The following is a 16567-nucleotide window of genomic DNA, read 5'->3' on the forward strand; positions in this document are numbered from 1 at the left end:
AAAGAGGGAAGGTTTTCTCCCTCAACGGGAAACGTGCGCCTCTTAGAGTAACAAGCAACGTCTCTGTTTTTAGAGGTCTTTGTGCTCTCATGAAAACTGGGAAATCCTTCTATGACAAGTGCCTGTCATCCCAAAGAAGCGCTGCAATGACAGTCTGGTGTGTCCTGGGGTGAGCGCTCAGCCAGCAAACCCTGTGACCCACAGGACAAGTCCTTCCTGCCATGTTTTACAAATAAAGTTTTATTGGCACTCAGCCATGCTCATCCATCGGGGCCATCTGTGGTATGTCACACCACAGCAACCATTGCGACAGAGAAAGTGTGACCCCAAAGGTTGAAATATTTACAGACCGGTCCTTAAGACAAAAAAAAAAAAAGTGTCGGTCCCTGGTCTAGAGCTGAGCTGTCCACATATATCCACTCCATCTGTGGCTATTTAAATTTTAATGAATGAAAATTAAATAAAGTTAAACCCAGAGCATTCTTTTCTATTAAAAACTGTTTTTTTTCAGTTAGTTCATTTTTATATAATTGCAAATTTACAGGTAAGCTGCAAGAATAGTCAGAAAATCATGGTTACCCTTTACCCAGATTTCTCAAGTGTTAGCATTTTATATATTTCTGAAATCACAGCATTATTGTAAACCCAGTACAGCTGAGTCAGAAGCTTAGCATTGATTTGCTGCTAACATTGATTTGTATTTCATAACACTGACCTTTTTTTTGACACATTCAAGCCAATTATTTTCCAGAATATCCCTCAGTTTGTGTTTGTCTGATGTGTCCTTGTGATTCGATTGAGACCGTGTGCTCTTGCCAGGAATCTCACGGAACTGATGCTGAGTCCTCAGTGCCTCCTGTTAGGAGGATGATGTTGGTCTGTCTCAGAGCTGGTGATGTTGCTTTGTCACCTGGTTGAGGTGGCCTCTGCCAGGTGTCTCCATGTGAAGTTACCATTTCATTTTTGTAATTATCAAGTGTCTTATGGGGAGCGTCTCTAAGACTCTGTAAATATCCTTTTACTCCTTAATCTGCCACACGAGCTTCAGCATCTATTGATGGTTCTTGCCTGCATCCGTTTATTATCAGCGTGGTTACCAAATACGATTTTTCTCATTTCATTGTTTCTTTTTCATTTGTTAGTCGGTTTTCCACCGTAGAAAAGAACATTCCTCCTTCCTTTCCTTCTTTATGCGGGCTGTGAACTGGCAGATTTTAACTGTACTTAATAAATTTTAATCCTTTGTTATCATTAGTTCTCTTTGTATTTTAAAGTTGTCCCAGATGTATCCAGTGAGGTATGACTGCTGCATCTTTTTAACATCTCCCTGTTGGCTTTGAGCACTTTCTTGCTTGTTGGTGCAACACAATATTCTAGCCTCATTTTGTGCTCCCTCTGCCCAGCCTCAGAGCTAGCATTTTGCAAGGAATCCTGGCACCTTTCAGTGCAGGATGTTATTTAGAAGTGCCATCTGGTGACAAGGCGTGTCCTTTATGACTGGGGTAGCATTGCTCCCGGGCCCTCTGGGCAGACGGAGCTGGGCAATGTGAAATGTGTGTGATGGGGGTGTGTATGTGTGGCTATACACACATCCATCTTTTTAGACACATGCATACGTCTTCACATATACATCCACCCACATCATATATGTGTGTTTCTATATGTACATGTACACACCGTCTAGATTATCTCTAACTCACACGTGTGGCTGTGTGCTCAGTCACTCTGTCGCGTCCGACTCTGTGACCCCATGGACTGCAATCTGCCAGACTCCTCTGTCCATGGGATTTTCCAGGTAAGAATACTGGAGTGGGTTGCCATTTCCTCCTCCGGGGGATCTTCCCAACCCAGGGATCTAACCCATGTGTCCTGCTTTGGCAGGTGGATTCTTTACTGCTGTGCCACCTGAGAAGCCCATTTCTAACTCAACCTGTCTCTATGTTACAACCACCTTACCTGCACACTGATGATGCTAGAATGTTCTTGATGCACATCTAAATGCTGGAGTCACCCCGTCCCTGCTGTCAGCACCACCGCCCACCACATTTACTAAACTGTGGATCAGATCCTGTCCAGACCCCTTTCTGGTCATTACTGCTCATGAAATCCCAGTGGCCCAAGTTCAGAGGAGGAAGCAAGATTCTGAAAAATCCCTTAACTTGTGCAAAGTGATGCGGCCAGTGAATGGGGCATGCTTGCAGAGAGTGCCTGTCTGCAGGCTGACATTTCATCAGCTGGCCCTGGGAGACAGAACAGTCTCGGAAGAAAGAAAAGGAGCAGGAGGTGAGGCGAGCGTTTGTCCCCGCGGGTCGGGGGGTCTCAGGCCCTCGCAGCAGCAGGAAAGCCAAGCCATGCCGGCGGACACTGTCTCCTTCGCTTCACACCCCAGGAGCTGTGCTTATGACTACATCTCTGAAACAGCCATGTCACATGTAACAGGATGTGTGGCAATGCGCGTGGTGGAACCGCGTGTCCGTGTGTGATTGTGGTGTGCCTGTCTGCTTCCTGGGGGGTGGCGTGTGGCTGCTGTCCTAGGCCTGCAGAGACCTTGATCTGGTTGAAGGTGTGATTACAGAACTGGACCTCTCTGGGGAGAAGGCATTTCCTCTCGTACTGGGGTTTTCCGGGGAGGAGGGGTAGCTACTTAAGCACAGAGGCCTTAACATAAATACATTTGTGTTCCCGGCTCTCAGCAGAATATATGCAGAATGTGCAGTGGATCCTAGTTTTATTTGTGCTTCAAGCAAATCAGAACTGAGTCAGAGAGCTGTCAGATCTCTTGATGCACCGGGCCCTGTTCTAGTCAGACAGAGACCCAGAGAGTTCAGTTCAGTTCAGTTCAGTCGCTCAGTCGTGTCCGACTCTTCGCGACCCCATGAATCACAGCACACCAGGCCTCCCTGTCCATCACCAACTCCCGGAGTACACTCAAACTCATGTCCACAGAGTCGGTGATGCCATCCAGCCATCTCATTCTCGGTCGTCCCCTTCGCCTCCCGCCCCCAACCTTTCCCAGCATCAGAGTCTTTTCCAGTGAGTCAACTCGTCGCATGAGGTGGCCAAAGTATTGCAGTTGCAGCTTTAGCATCAGTCCTTCCAATGAACACCCAAGATTGATCTCCTTTAGAATGGACTGGTTGGATCTCCTTGCAGTACAAGGGACTCTCAAGAGTCTTAGGGTTCACGTGCTGGCAAATGGTAGGGAAGGCAGGAGATTGGCCTTGAGCAGGAAGAAATGGATCTGTGAGTGGCAGGGCTGGGGGCAGGCAGAGGGGACCCTGGGAGGATCACAGTGTAGACATGGTGGCCCAGGAAGGTGACTCTGAGATGTTTAAGGAACTGAGTCCCACTGCAGATAAAACAGTGAAGGGGGTTGGTGAGCAGGGGCTGCTGATCTAAGGACAGGTGAGGGGACTCAGTTGCTCACCCCCAGGGGCTGTGGCCTCCCACCACCCCCAGAGCCAAGTCCATTTCCTGCCATGAGTCCTTTCAGGCCTGAAGAGTCACATGTGTGCATTCTCTCCCTCAGAACTCAAGCATTTCCTCTCCCAAAATAAATGGTATCAGCTGGCCCATAGGCAAACTGCAGGGCAAGATAAGAGCATAGCCTGGCAGTTGTTAGGGGGGTGGAAAAGGACAGCAGCGAAAGGCTGGTGGAATTTCTGTTGCTGATAACCTTTAAGAAAAGGGCACTCGTTGCAGAAGCCAGGGCTGTGTCCCAGGAAGGCAGGAGCCCTCTTTGAGTGTCTGAGATGCTTCAGGTGGAAAAAGATTACCTTGTCCTGGGTGAGTCTGAGGAGGGAACCCAAGTGGAAGGAGTGAAATGAACAAACTTCCCTTCACAGGATGTTTTTCCTTCTCATTCCCTCATTCATTCAACGAGCACACCTGGGTGCCTGGCACTGGGCCGAGCACTGGAGGGATAACAGGCTAAGACAAGGGCTGTATCTCCAACATATTAATACTTTGGAGGGGCCCCACTGTAGGGCCCAGGGAACTCTGCTCAATGTTAGGTGGCAGCCTGGATGGGAGGGGAGCCTGGGGCAGAATGGATGCCTGCACATGTAAGGCTGAGCCCCTCGGCTGTCCACATGAAATTATCACAGCATTGTTAATCAGCTATTGTTGTTGTTGTTTAGTCGTATCTGACTCTTTTGTGACCCCATGGATTGTAGCCTGCCACGCTCCTCTGTCCCTGAGATTTCCCAAGCAAGAATAACTGGAGTGGGTTAACATTTCCTTCTTCAGGGCATCTTCCTGACCCAGGGATTGAATCCATGTCTCCTACACTGGCAGGTGGATTCTTTACCACTGAGCCACCAGGGAAGCCCCGTTAGTCAGCTATGCTCCAATATAAAATATAAACTTAAAAAAAATAATTTAATGGGAGAAACAGATGAACAAATTAGTGATATGTAGACACGCAGTTATGGGTTCTGTGAGGCTGGAAGCTAATAGAATTTAGGAGTTCTCCTAAGAAAAGAATCTAAGGTTAGGAATTTAAAAGACAAGCCCTAGATCGGTGGGGATCCTCTGAGGGTCCCTGGTCCTCAGGCCTCCAGTGGGGGAGGTGAAAGGGCACGAGGGTTTGTTTCCTGCAGGAGGCTGGATGGACACTTGGCAGAAAGGCTTGCAGCGGGAATGCTGGTGTTCATGCAGCAAGGCCCCCACATATGAACCTTCAAGCTGGGAACTTTCGAAGATGCAAGTGTGTGAATGCGAGTTAGTACATCCTGAAAATGAGTCTGTGCGTCTGGCTGCATCATCACTGTCACCTAGGTGCGTCTTTTACGGGTGGTTGTCTTTCTTGTCCCTTACTGTGCAGCGCTGTGTGGACAACAGCGGGGCCGCACCTTCTATCTCAAGCTCAGGATGCCCAGGAGCAAGCGTAGATGCTGTGGCGATGCAGCTGTACTGTAGCTTTCAAGGCGTTGTATTGTAAGATTAAAAACAAAAAAATTTCTTTATTTTGTGTGTTTGTTTTTATGTCCTATTTGTGTGAAAAGTTTTATAAGCCTGTTACAGTGCAGTGCTAGATAGCAGATTGTGTTATCTGGGTGCCTAAGCTAACTTATGGAGAAGGCAATGGCACCCCACTCCAGTACTCTTGCCTGGAGAGTCCCATGGACGGAGGAGTCTGGTGGGCTGCAGTCCATGGGGTCGCACAGAGTCGGACACAACTGAGCGACTTCACTTTCACTTTTCGTTTTCATGCATTGGAGAAGGAAATGGCAACCCACTCCAGTGTTCTTGCCTGGAGAATCCCAGGGATGGGGGAGCCTGGTGGGCTGCCATCTATGGGGTCACACAGAGTCGGACACGAATGAAGCAACTTAGCAGCAGCAGCAGCAGCAGCAAACTAACTTGGTTGGACTTTCAACTTAGAAATGTGCTCTTTTTTCCCCCTTTATTTTAATCTTGAAATGTGTGTTTTTATTTTTATTTTTAAAAAATTAATTAATTAATTGATTTTAATTGGAGGCTAGTTACTTTACAAATGTGCTCTTAAAATGGAACTTGTTCGTATGTAGGGAACTTGCTGTACAGTAGGGCAGCCTCGTCTTCTGGGTCCCTTGAGCCTTTGTTCTTGGGCTAAAGACTTTTTTTTTCTTAATACTGCCAGGATTTCCACAGGTGCTCTCCTTAGAGTTCTGCAGGCTGACCGTGTGATCCCACTTCCAGGACGATGTTCCGTGGAGTCGCCTGGACTTAGGGGTGTAAGCGCCAGTGGGGTTAGTGTGAGCGCTCACAAAGGGCTGGCCAGGCTCTCCTGACAGCCCCGAATATTGACAGCTTTACCCCCAGAGCCACCCTGAAAGCCAGCTGCCAACATTCTCCCTGTTCTACTGATGAGGGAACCAGGGCACAGGGTGGCTAAGTCACTTGCTCACAGATGCACAGCTAACCAGTGGAGGAGCTGGGCTCTCAAGGTCCCTAGTCTGCCTCCAAGGCTCTGGAGGCAGGGCTCGCTCCATTGCTTCTCCTGGATCCTCGCTGCCTAACTAACTCTTCTATAGAAACGTTGTGGAAGCATCCCTAGTGTCCAACATTGGTGAGTGGCTAAAGGACATCCACAGGATGGGGTATTACATACTTGATCCTTACAGAACTCTTTTTTAAAAAAATTACTTATTTTTAATTGGAAGATAATTGCTTTACAATGTCGTGTTGGTTTCTGTCACGCCCCAACATGAACCAGTCATAGGCACACACATGTCCCCTCCCTCCGGACCCCCCCCCCCATGCCTTCCGCCTCATCCCACCTGTCTGGGTCACGCAGAGGATTCTTCCCAGCGCGCTGAGACGCTCTGACTCGGTGCAGCACTGGAGCACAGGAGAAACGGCAGTGGCAGCAGTGTTTCGGGGCCTGAACGCCCTCCCAGCCTCCGTGCCCTCTCCTGGACGGTCATAGTGACTCCCTGGTTCACACATCCATCCAACAGGTTTTAACTTAGTCTGTTACGTGCCTGGTACTGGGAATGTGAGGATGACAAACTCAAGCATGGACTCTGCTCTCCTGCTGCTAATGTATGTCCAGCTTCTTTTTAAATTAACTTTTACTGGAGTGTAGTTGCTTTACAGTGCTGGGTTAGTCTCTGCTGTACAGCAGCGTGACTCAGCTACACATGTACACATAGCCCCCTCTTCTTTGGATTTCCTTCCCATTCAGGTCACCACAAAATACTGAATAGAGTTTCCTGTGCTATATACAACAGGTTCTCAGTTAACTATTTTATTCACAGATAAACCCATGTCTCTTAATCTCCTGTATTGGCAGGTGGGTTCTTTACCACTAACGCCACCTGGGAAGCCGGTTTTATGCGTAATAGTGTATTTATGGGGCTTCCCTGGTGGCTCAGTGGTAAAGAATCCATCTGCAATGCAGGAGACCAGGTTCAATCCCTGGGTCAGGAAGCTCCCCTGGGGGAGGAAATGGCAACCAACTCTAGTATTCTTGTCTAGAGAATCCCCTGGACAGAGGAGCCTGGTGGGCCCCAGTCCGTGGGGTCGCAGAGTCGGTCACAACTGAGGCAACTGAACATGTATGCACACAGTGTATACACGTCAATCCACATCTTTCAATTCATCCCGACCCACTTTCTCCCCTTGGTGTCCATGCGTTTGTTCTCTCTATCGTATATTAACTCGTATACGTGGAATCTGGAAAAATGGTACAGGTGACCCTATTTGCAAAGCAGAAATATCGTCTGGCTTCTGGCTGCAAGGTCTGCCTGGGCTTTCTCCCTCCACGTGACCCTGGACGTATTTTCCTGGGACTCTGATTGATCCCCAGCCCTCAGATCCAGCCCCCCCCCCACCGCACCTATTGCCTCATTTCTAAAATGGACCAAGGATCCACAGACCTCCTGGCCTTCAGAGTGGAGGCTCTTCACAGTCGTCAGCAGCCACACCTCACATCATTACCATCTTCTAGAAAAGGTCAAGCTCCTGACAGCTGCAGGGAGTGCCCTTCTCCCTGAATGTTCAAACATCCAGCCCCCGTGGACAGCCAGGCTGGAAGGGAGGAAGCAGGGGCTCTGGATTCCAAAGAAAAAGCTTCAGGATGGCTCTCTGATTGCCAGCTGTGCATCCTTAACCTGATGAGCTTTGTTCTCTCCATTAATGGAGCCAGTCCCACCCACCAGGGGAGATGGACCCCCACGGGGACAGGCAGGCTGTGGCAGGTTCAAGGCCTGGAGTGGCACCTGCCTGGCAGCACCCACGTCTGACCTTTCCAGCTTTTGGGCAGGCATCCTGCTTTTCTGTTGTTCAGATCCCGGATCTGTAAGAAATGGGATGGTCACAGTACCCACCTACAGGGGGTTGTGAGAATTAAATGAGACGATGATGCAAAAAGCTGGGCGCGGTGCCTGGCCCGTAGGCAATGCTGGATGAGTTACAGCCCTGTTGTAAGTGTTATTACATTATGGCTGTGCTGGTGGGATGTAGGTGAGCTCTGAGGGCAGCCGGGGAAGTGTCTGGTTACAGCACAGACCCCCAGGGGTAGTTGCTGCTGTCAGGCCCAGTGGCCTTAACAACACTAGTGTCACAGGAGGTCATCCACCCAAAGCGCGGACGTTCGTTGTTGCTGCTGTTCAGTCGCTCAGTTGTGTCCGACTCCTTGCGACCCCAAGGACTGCAACTCGCCAGGCTTCCTTGTCCTTCACTGTCTTCCGGAGTCTGCTCAAACTCATGTCTGTCAAGTCGGTGATGCCATCCAACCATCTCATCCTCTGCCGTCCCCTTCTCCTCCTGCCTTCACTCTTTCCTAACATTAGGGTCTTTTCCAATTAGTCTGTTCTTGACATCAGGTGGCCAGAGTATTGGAGCTTCAGCTTCAGCACCAGTCCTTCCAGTGAATATTTAGGACCGATTTCCTTTAGGATGGACTGGTTGGATCTCCTTGCAGTCCAAGGGACTCTAGAGTCTTCTCCAACACCACAGTTCAAAAGCATCAATTCTTCGACATTCAGCCTTCTTTATAGTCCCAACTCTCACATCCATACATGACTCATGGAAAAACCATAGCTTTGTCAGCAAAATAATGTCCTTTTAGAAGCCAAGACCACAGACTGAGTTATTCTCCAAAAAACAATTTCTATTCTGTTCAGACAGAACAGACCCGGCTGATAAGCATTTGGGCGTTCACCAGTAACCTTTGTTTCTGAAGGGAATCGAGTTGTGCCTTTCCTTGACCATTTCCCTTATGTTCTAGGGACCGAGTCCAAATTCCACCACAGGACAGACAAGGCCACCATGACCTGGTGCTCTGCCAAGATCCTCAGCCTCATCACTACTCTCTGGCCCTTGTAGTTCTTAATATGATTACAAGATGCACCTCAGCAATGACCATCAGGGAACTTAGGGAAAAACAAAAACAAACAAGGTTTTTGGCTCACGAGTTCTGGAGGTAAATGGCATGCCCAGGGCCACATAGGGAGGTGGGGGGCACGCATAGACCCAGGGTTCTGCCTTTATTGGGGCCAGGGTTGGTGGGGGGAAGGGCTAGCGTTTTGCAAGATCGCTCTTCACTGGCAAATCTGAAACAATAGAGAGGGAATTAAAGCAAGCGTAGGTAGGGAAAAGCAAGGGCACTCAGAAGGTCAGTTATCTAGATCACCCAGACTTTCTGGAAAGAGGAACTTCATGGGTGGGGCCACGTGACTCTTTAGTTGCGTGTCTGGGGCAGTGTGTTTACGACATAGATGCCTAAACAATTAAAAGCTTCACGTCAGGCACTTACATTGCAGTCAAAAGAGCTAATTGTCAGGCGTTTACAACTACACAGATAAAATGCAGGAGATGCAAGGGATGCAGGTCCAGTCCCTGGGTCGGGAAGGTCCCCTGGAGAATAGACTGGCAACCCACTCCGGTGTTCCTGCTGGAAAATCCCAAGGGCGGAGGAGACTGCAGGGCTACAGTCTATGGGGTTGTAAAGAGTGGGACACGACTGAGCGACTGAGCACGGCACACAGTACCGTGGCCACAGTTACAGATAGAGATACAGATGCTTCCTCTGTTCTCATCACCCTAAATAGCATTCATGCTAAATGAAGTAGCTTTGCTGTCACCAGGACTTGGAATATGTGATGTTTATCTGCTCTGCCCTCCACCTAGAACGCCCTTCTTTTATCTTCCTGCTTCAATCGTCTTTCCTTCAAAACTCAATTCAAGCACTGCTTCTTCTGGGACTCTTTCCTCCCTGCGTCCTGTACATTCCCCAAAACATCCGGTGTGTGTGTGCCCGCGTTATGTGTGTGTGTCTGACTTTCATCCTGCTGACTCCACTGCTTATGGTGCCTGGCCTGTGTGTGTGTCTGTGTTCCCTGTTGGCCCAGGAGCTCAACGAGGAACAGGAATGTGTGATTCATCCTTCGTGGGGACTTCTTGAGAAGCCAGCTGGGCCAGGTGCAGCTCTGCATCTCCAGGGCCAAGCATGAGCCGCTGAAAGCGGGCACGGTTTGTCTACTTGTCTCAGCCACGCAGAGCCAGCCCTGGCTTTTGGTTTGGTCAACACGATGTCCAGCTCACTGACCCCTCTGCTGAGCTGGACACAGGCCTGCGTCCCCCTGGGGATCATTTCTCTCTCCTTGGACACCGTCTGGGGCATCACTCAGCCTGCCACACTTGCTCCACCTCCAACTTTTGGAGAACTGGAGATGGGGGAAATCCCACGTCTAGAGGCTCTGGCTCTTTAATGTTGGAACTGCCTACCATCTCTGTTGTTCACAGTTCTGCCTGCCTGCCTTCAGAACACCTGCTATTTATAGATCTACATGCTCAGCCTAAATTAAGCAAGCACACCCTGCCAGGATACCACAGCACACCACAGCCCTTTCATATTTGGATCATGAGAAAGAGGAAGAAGGACATGGGAAGGACCCAGAGCCAGCCTGTCTGAAATGCACTTGGCCAAAATGTCCCATGCACCGTGCGAGGAAGAGGCATATCGCCTTTTGGCTCAGCGGCCTTCCAATAAACACTTTGTCACAGGCACTGAAAATATCCCCAGTGCTGGGAGATTGGCCGTCAGAAAAGGAGAAGGACTGAAGGGAAGGCCTCTGGGACAGGGGAGTGGCTAGATGTTTGGAATTGGTTCCCATTACTTTGAAACCTCAGCAGGTAGACAGTCACTTAGCTGAAACCTCCTTGAGGGCATCTCCTTCCCCGTTGAGCCCCCAGTATCCGGGTCAAGGAGGGGTTACTCGGTGAGTGCTTCTGGAGTTGTCCTGAACAGGGGTCATCCCGTATAGTTGTGTAATGACCCATCAGGTGGCAGCACCACGTGACTCAGTCATCTCCGTGGCAGCATATTTCTGTATAATGTATGTCAGTGTATGTCGTCATCATCATCATCATTGTAAACAACACCGCACTGAACATCTAGTGGCTTTAGCATTTTATTTCATTACTGAGTCCTTGGGCTAAGTTCCCAGGAGAGAGATCCTGAGAATGTTTTCAGGGTTCCTGAAAACGTGTTATCAGTTGTGACTTTGTCACGGAACAAAGGGAGGAAGACAGACCAGGAGACGGGAGCTGGAAGACAATTCCCGCTGAACCGGGAGCAGGACCCATGCAAAGGCCGGAGGCGGCAACAGTAAGAGCTTGTGAGGGCGAGTGGGTCTGCTGCTCTCAATTGGGTCCAATGTCCCTCCCCCCATGCACACACACAAATACACACTCTGTCACACACTCCTACACATAGGAAGAGGCATGTTGGCTGTCACAGCAGCTGGGGGCAGGGTCTTCTGATGTTCTGTAAGTAGGGGCCCGGGATTCTGTGTGTCCTGCAACATGGCCAGTCCTGAGCCACGCAGGAAATGCCAAGATGCGCTCTTCAAAAACCCCAAGGGGCAATTGGTAGCACAGCATCTGTTCTTAAACTGTTGGTTTTGAAGGCCTCTTTACAGGGTCCTAAATGTTACTGATGGTCTCAAATAGATTTGTGCCTTCTGTCTTTTAAGGAGACATTCTTTACATATTTATCTTTTTATTTAAAATTGGCGATACTAGGTCAATCACCTGTTAATATAAGTATAATGAAAAACAGCTCCTCTCCCAAATGAAACAGAGATGTAGTGAGAGGAGTAGTATCGTCTTACTAATCTCCGCGTCTGGCTCAGAGGAAAGCAGCTGGGTTCTCAGTCTGCCGTCACCTCGGTCTGTGCTGGAACCCCATGCCACCTGTCTCTGGGAAACAGAGGCAGAAGTCAGTTCCTGAGAGAGTGAGAATGAAAACGCGAGTAACGTCTTGCCGAGAAAGTGGTTTTGCCCTCATGGACACTCCGGCGGCCCTGGGAACACAATGACGGAGCACAGGTACATGGTTAAGAACTTGGCTTTTCACGCAGGCTGCTGAGAGGGGAAGGGAGGCCGCCTCCCAGGTTCACCTGCACCCAGCCGGGTGACCTTAGGCAAGAGAGGCAACTTCTGTGCCTCGCCTCCAGCCTCTGTAAAATGGGATAGTAGTACCTCCTTCTCAGGATGATTATGAGAATTAAATGATCGAATATGAATAGCAGTCAGAGAACAGTGCTTGGTGCTTATTAAATGCAAGTAGCCACACACACGTGTGCATGCATGCTATAATGTATGCATCTGTGTATGCACATCATGCTTCATGTGAACGCTGTGTGTGTCTATATGTATTTATATCATGTCATGCCATGTGCATACTACACGTGTGCATGTGTGTATACACATCATACAACACACATATACCGTGTGTGTATATATGTGTATGCTGAATGAAAAACAATGTTAAGCCACCACAGCAAGAGTCACCCATTTCACTTCATTTCTAAGAATTTGAATCTTAAACGGAGCCATATTTTTTTAAATTAATTTTTGTTCACGTGTAGTGGCTTTATAAGGTTGTGTTGGTTCCTGCTGAACAGCAAAGTGAATCAGCTATACGAGCGCATACATCCTTCCCCTTCTGGTCCCCACAGAACACTGAGCAGAGTTCCCTGAGTCATACAATAAGCTCTCATTAGTTATCTGCTTTGTACATAGTAGTGTGTATATGTCTCCCCATCTCCCGATTCATCCCCCAGCCCGGCACCGCATCTTATGGCAGCATTTCTGACCCCTCACCTGGGTGGGGGCACTGCAGGGACCGTCACACTGTGCTCAGAGTCTGTCTCGCAGAGCCTGGCCAGACGCTAGCTCAGCTGTGGGGCCATGTGTCTGTCCCCCTCGTGCTCCCTGGAGCCCCGATCAAGGGCTTGGTGACAACCCCAGACCGTCCTTCTCATTTTCTCTTCCTCCCTTTGCTGGTGAAGTGACTGTCTCCATTTAGCCGCCTGACTGAGAACATCTGGCCGCTGGGGCAGATATCAAAGTGGGGGTCCCAGGTGCCTGGCCCCAGAGAGTCCCCAGAAACCCCAGGCGGCTCCTGGGGGCTCACGGGCTGCTCTGTCAGCAGCACGGCTCACAGGGGGAGTGTTTTCCTGAAATGCTTTTTGTCTAGAAGCTCTCAGTGTGAGCTTTGCCAAGGCATATGCATTCCCTTAGCCTTTGAAAATACACATCAGTTCAAAGAGAGGGGAAAAAAAAAAAATAGGTCAGCATGAATTATCCAGCCATAGCATTCGAGCACAGGAAGAAGGAATTTGGGCGGAGGGTCTTTTAATAAAGTGCTGGTTGCTGCTCTTCCTCTTGCTTTTTTCATTAATTCTACTAACAAATATTGACTGGATGCCTCCTTGTACCAGGCAGGATTCAGAAAGCCGGGGCTGCTTCAGTCAATCCATTGGGAAATGTAATAATCCATGACTTCTGATAAAAGACAAAGTAAAGGATTCAAAGATTTGTAGGAAGATGGGAAGTGCTGGAAGAGAGAGAAGCAAGGGGAGGAGAGGATTTGAGGGGGCCGCCAGTGGAGGTGGTAGGGCAGCCACCCTGAGAGCAGACAGCTGAGCAGAGACCTGGAGGCCGTGAGGATCTGACCCAGGTGGGCACCGGGGCCGCCATGGCCAAGCCCTAGGTCAGGAGGAGTGTGACTGGTGAGTCTGACCAGCAGTGGACTCAGGGGGCCCTACAAAGTGAGTGAGGGGCCAGATGACTAGGGAGGAAGCGGAGGGCAGATTATAGGCGTTTCACCTTGGACTTTGGGTGACATTTGTCTCCAGGGATGACCCTTGTCTCCATGGACTTCAATGATTTCCTGTGGTTAATTCCCTCCTCCTATAATTAGTCAGTCTCCCCTCCTCTGGGTAACCAGCCCTGAGCCCTTGACTGGGCTTGGAGCCCCTTCTCTGGACATCCGAGGTCATCCACGTTGGCCCCTAGCCTCGCATCCTCCAGCTCAGATGGAAATTAATCCGCCTACCAGATTACGGCCCATTAGCTGGGCATTTCAATTTTCTGTCCGCCAAGTGGGCGGCAGCTGGTCTTGGGTTTCATGACCTCTTACCCTTGTTCAGGAGCACCACCCCCAACCTCTAAGCCCCTAGGGACTTTCCCAAATTCCATCTGTCCTCTAGAACCCTTTCATCCTGTCCCCAAATGGACCTTGACTTCTCCCCTTCCTCAGAACCTGCTCAGATGCTCTTGTGCCCCTCCCAGGCACTCAGCACGTTCTGCCTGGCATTTGCCTGTCACATTCCCCCACAAGATGCTAAATTCCACGAGGCAGGGAATGGCAGCCTGAACTGTGTGTGTGTCATCTTTGCTGTGGCTGGAGACAGCTGGACAGGGGGACCCACTGCTGCAAGGTTTGCTCCCGCAGCCTTCAGTGCCTGACTGTGCAGCGCTTCTGTGCCTCCCCGCGTGCACCCATCTCCCAGCTCAGTACTCGCAGCACCCTTGCGTCCTTGCCTGGCCATCCCTCTGCCTGGAGTGCCCATCCCCTATTTCTTTTATTTTTTAAATATATATTTACTTGCTTATTAATATTTGGCTGTGCTGCATCCTAGTTGTAGGCTCTTTAGTTGCAGCGTGCAGACACCTAATTGAGGCATGTTCCCCGACCAGGGATCAGACTCGGGACCCTTGCTCTAGGAGCCCGGAGTCTTAGCCACTGGACTACCAGGGAAGTCCTTTCACCTATTTCTTCACCCAGCAGGTCCCCTACCAGCCCTTACTAACTCAACAGAAGGGCCACCTCCTGGGGAATCGGTCCTAGGTCCTCAATGCTCCCTCCCCTTTAGCGCCCCCCCTCCCCCCTTGGTGGCTGTTTTCACCTCCCACGGAGGAGAGGAGGCTCTGATGTGTCAGAAGGATTCTCGCAGCCCTGTCCTCAGAGCCCTTGGGGGTCCAGAGCAGGGGCAGAGAGCTCTTTCTGTAAATGGCCGGAGATAGTAAACACTTTCGTTTTTGTGGGCTGGATCGTCTGTGTTGTGACTGCTCAGATATGCCATGGCCGCGCAGAAGTGGCCACGGGCAGTACAGAGATGAACAGGCGTGGTTGTGTTCCAGTAAAATGTCATTTACCGAAACAGGCGGCTGGCCAGATCGGGCCCACGGGTGGCCATTCGAGGAATCCTGGTCTTGACTCAGCCTTGGCTGCAGAGGAAAACGGCTTGACCGGCACACGCACATCCTGTTTGCTGTTGCCACGGGCTCCCTGTCGCTGGGCAGGAGCTCTTCCTGAGCACAGTGTGTACACCCAGCGTTGCACCCTCCCTGACTGGCATGTGCCAGGGCCAGCTGCCAGGACACAGGAAGGGTCAGTGAGTGAGGCGATGACATTCCTGCAGGTCCTGAGCCTAGCAAGCAGAGGAGGACCCTGCTTCTTCCCTCCCAGCACCAAATGGGACCCCTGGGCGGGTCACTAAATCCCCTCCTCCAGGTACATCTTTGCTGCACTGGTTTTAAGGGGGTGCAGATCATGCCATCCCCATGAGGTGGCGTTGGGAGGATTCCGCTCAGCCCTCCCGACCCCTGACAGCCCAGGAATGCACACCACCACCCCACCCCCCCACCGCCTGGCTGCAGCCCACAAACTTCTGAGACACCTGGCCTTAACCGCAGAACTGTGATGGGGTCTGGAGGCACCTGGAACTTCCTGTCTGCTCTTAGTCCCTGAAAAGGAGGCATTGAGGCGTGAGACCCCCCAGGAGGTGAGCAGATCCTTACACTAGAATGTTCTGGGGTCTGAGTGGCTTGAGTCCCTACATATACTTAGGCAGGAGCACACACAGCCCCTTGTGTGCTCCAAGTACGATTCACACACTGTTCACTATTCCTACACATTGCTTAAAATCCATAACTGCCTGTGCTGTGGATATTATTATCCTGACGTTATACAAGGCTTTCTGCATCATAGAGGTTGAACCACACAGTAGCAGAGCTCGAATTTGAACCCAGTGCTCTGACACCGAGCTTTGGCTTATAACCCCCAGGGCACACTGACATGCAAGAGAAAGCATACAGAGCTGGAGGGAAGCAGAGTGGATCGAATTAAGCCGCCACCCCAGCCCCCTTTCTCGAGCTGGAACGTGGTTGCACAGAGAACTGAAATAACTTGCCCGAGATGATGCAGTATTGGTGACAGAGGCAATATTTGAATCCGAGGTTTGATTTCCAGTCCAGTACTTTGTCCACCAAACCCAAGCCTCTCCTTTGGCTTGGGACTTGTAGAAAAATACAAGCCAGACTACTACAAACTCTCATCCTTTATTAAGAAGCAATCCCTTCTCCAGGCAGTGGCTATGGCTGTGTACCCTAGTTAACATGGATGGGTTTCTGGGCCTGGATCCAGCCAGATCTGGGCTCAAGAATCAGTGTCTGATTGTTGTTGTTCAGTTAATTGTGTCCGACTCCTTGTGACCCTGCATGGACTGCAGCACGCCAGGCTCCTGTCCTTCACCCTCTCCCGGAGCTTGCTCAAACCCATGTCCATCAAGTCAGTGATGCCATCCAACCGTCTCATCCTCTGTCATCCCCTTCTCCTCCTGCCTTCAACTGTTTCCAGCATCAGGGTCTTTTCTAATGAGTTGGCTTTTCGAATAAGGTAGCCGAAGTATTATATTCAGGGTTGATTTCCTTTAGGATGGACTGGTTGGATCTCCTCGCAGTCTATGGGACTTTGAACAGTCTTCTTCAACACCACAGTTCAAAA

General features: G+C 50.2%; 1 protein-coding gene across 7 annotated transcripts in view; it reads left to right on the top strand.

Moving 5' to 3' along the window:
- Window positions 1–16567, top strand: part of ST3GAL1 (ST3 beta-galactoside alpha-2,3-sialyltransferase 1) — a 96879-nt gene that overhangs the window by 17592 nt on the left and 62720 nt on the right. The window contains exon 3 of one of the 7 annotated variants that reach the window (XM_088844848.1): window positions 8717–8911. The exons of the other annotated variants lie outside the window; for them this stretch is intronic. The gene's annotated coding sequence lies outside the window, so the exon portion shown is untranslated. The remainder of the gene's footprint in view (window positions 1–8716; window positions 8912–16567) is intronic. 7 annotated transcript variants of the gene reach the window in all.

The sequence above is a fragment of the Moschus berezovskii genome, chromosome 16, assembly GCF_049115385.1.
Source record: "Moschus berezovskii isolate FMDL1 chromosome 16, NW_MosBer_1.0, whole genome shotgun sequence".
In the NCBI taxonomy this organism is placed as follows: Eukaryota; Metazoa; Chordata; class Mammalia; order Artiodactyla; family Moschidae; genus Moschus; species Moschus berezovskii.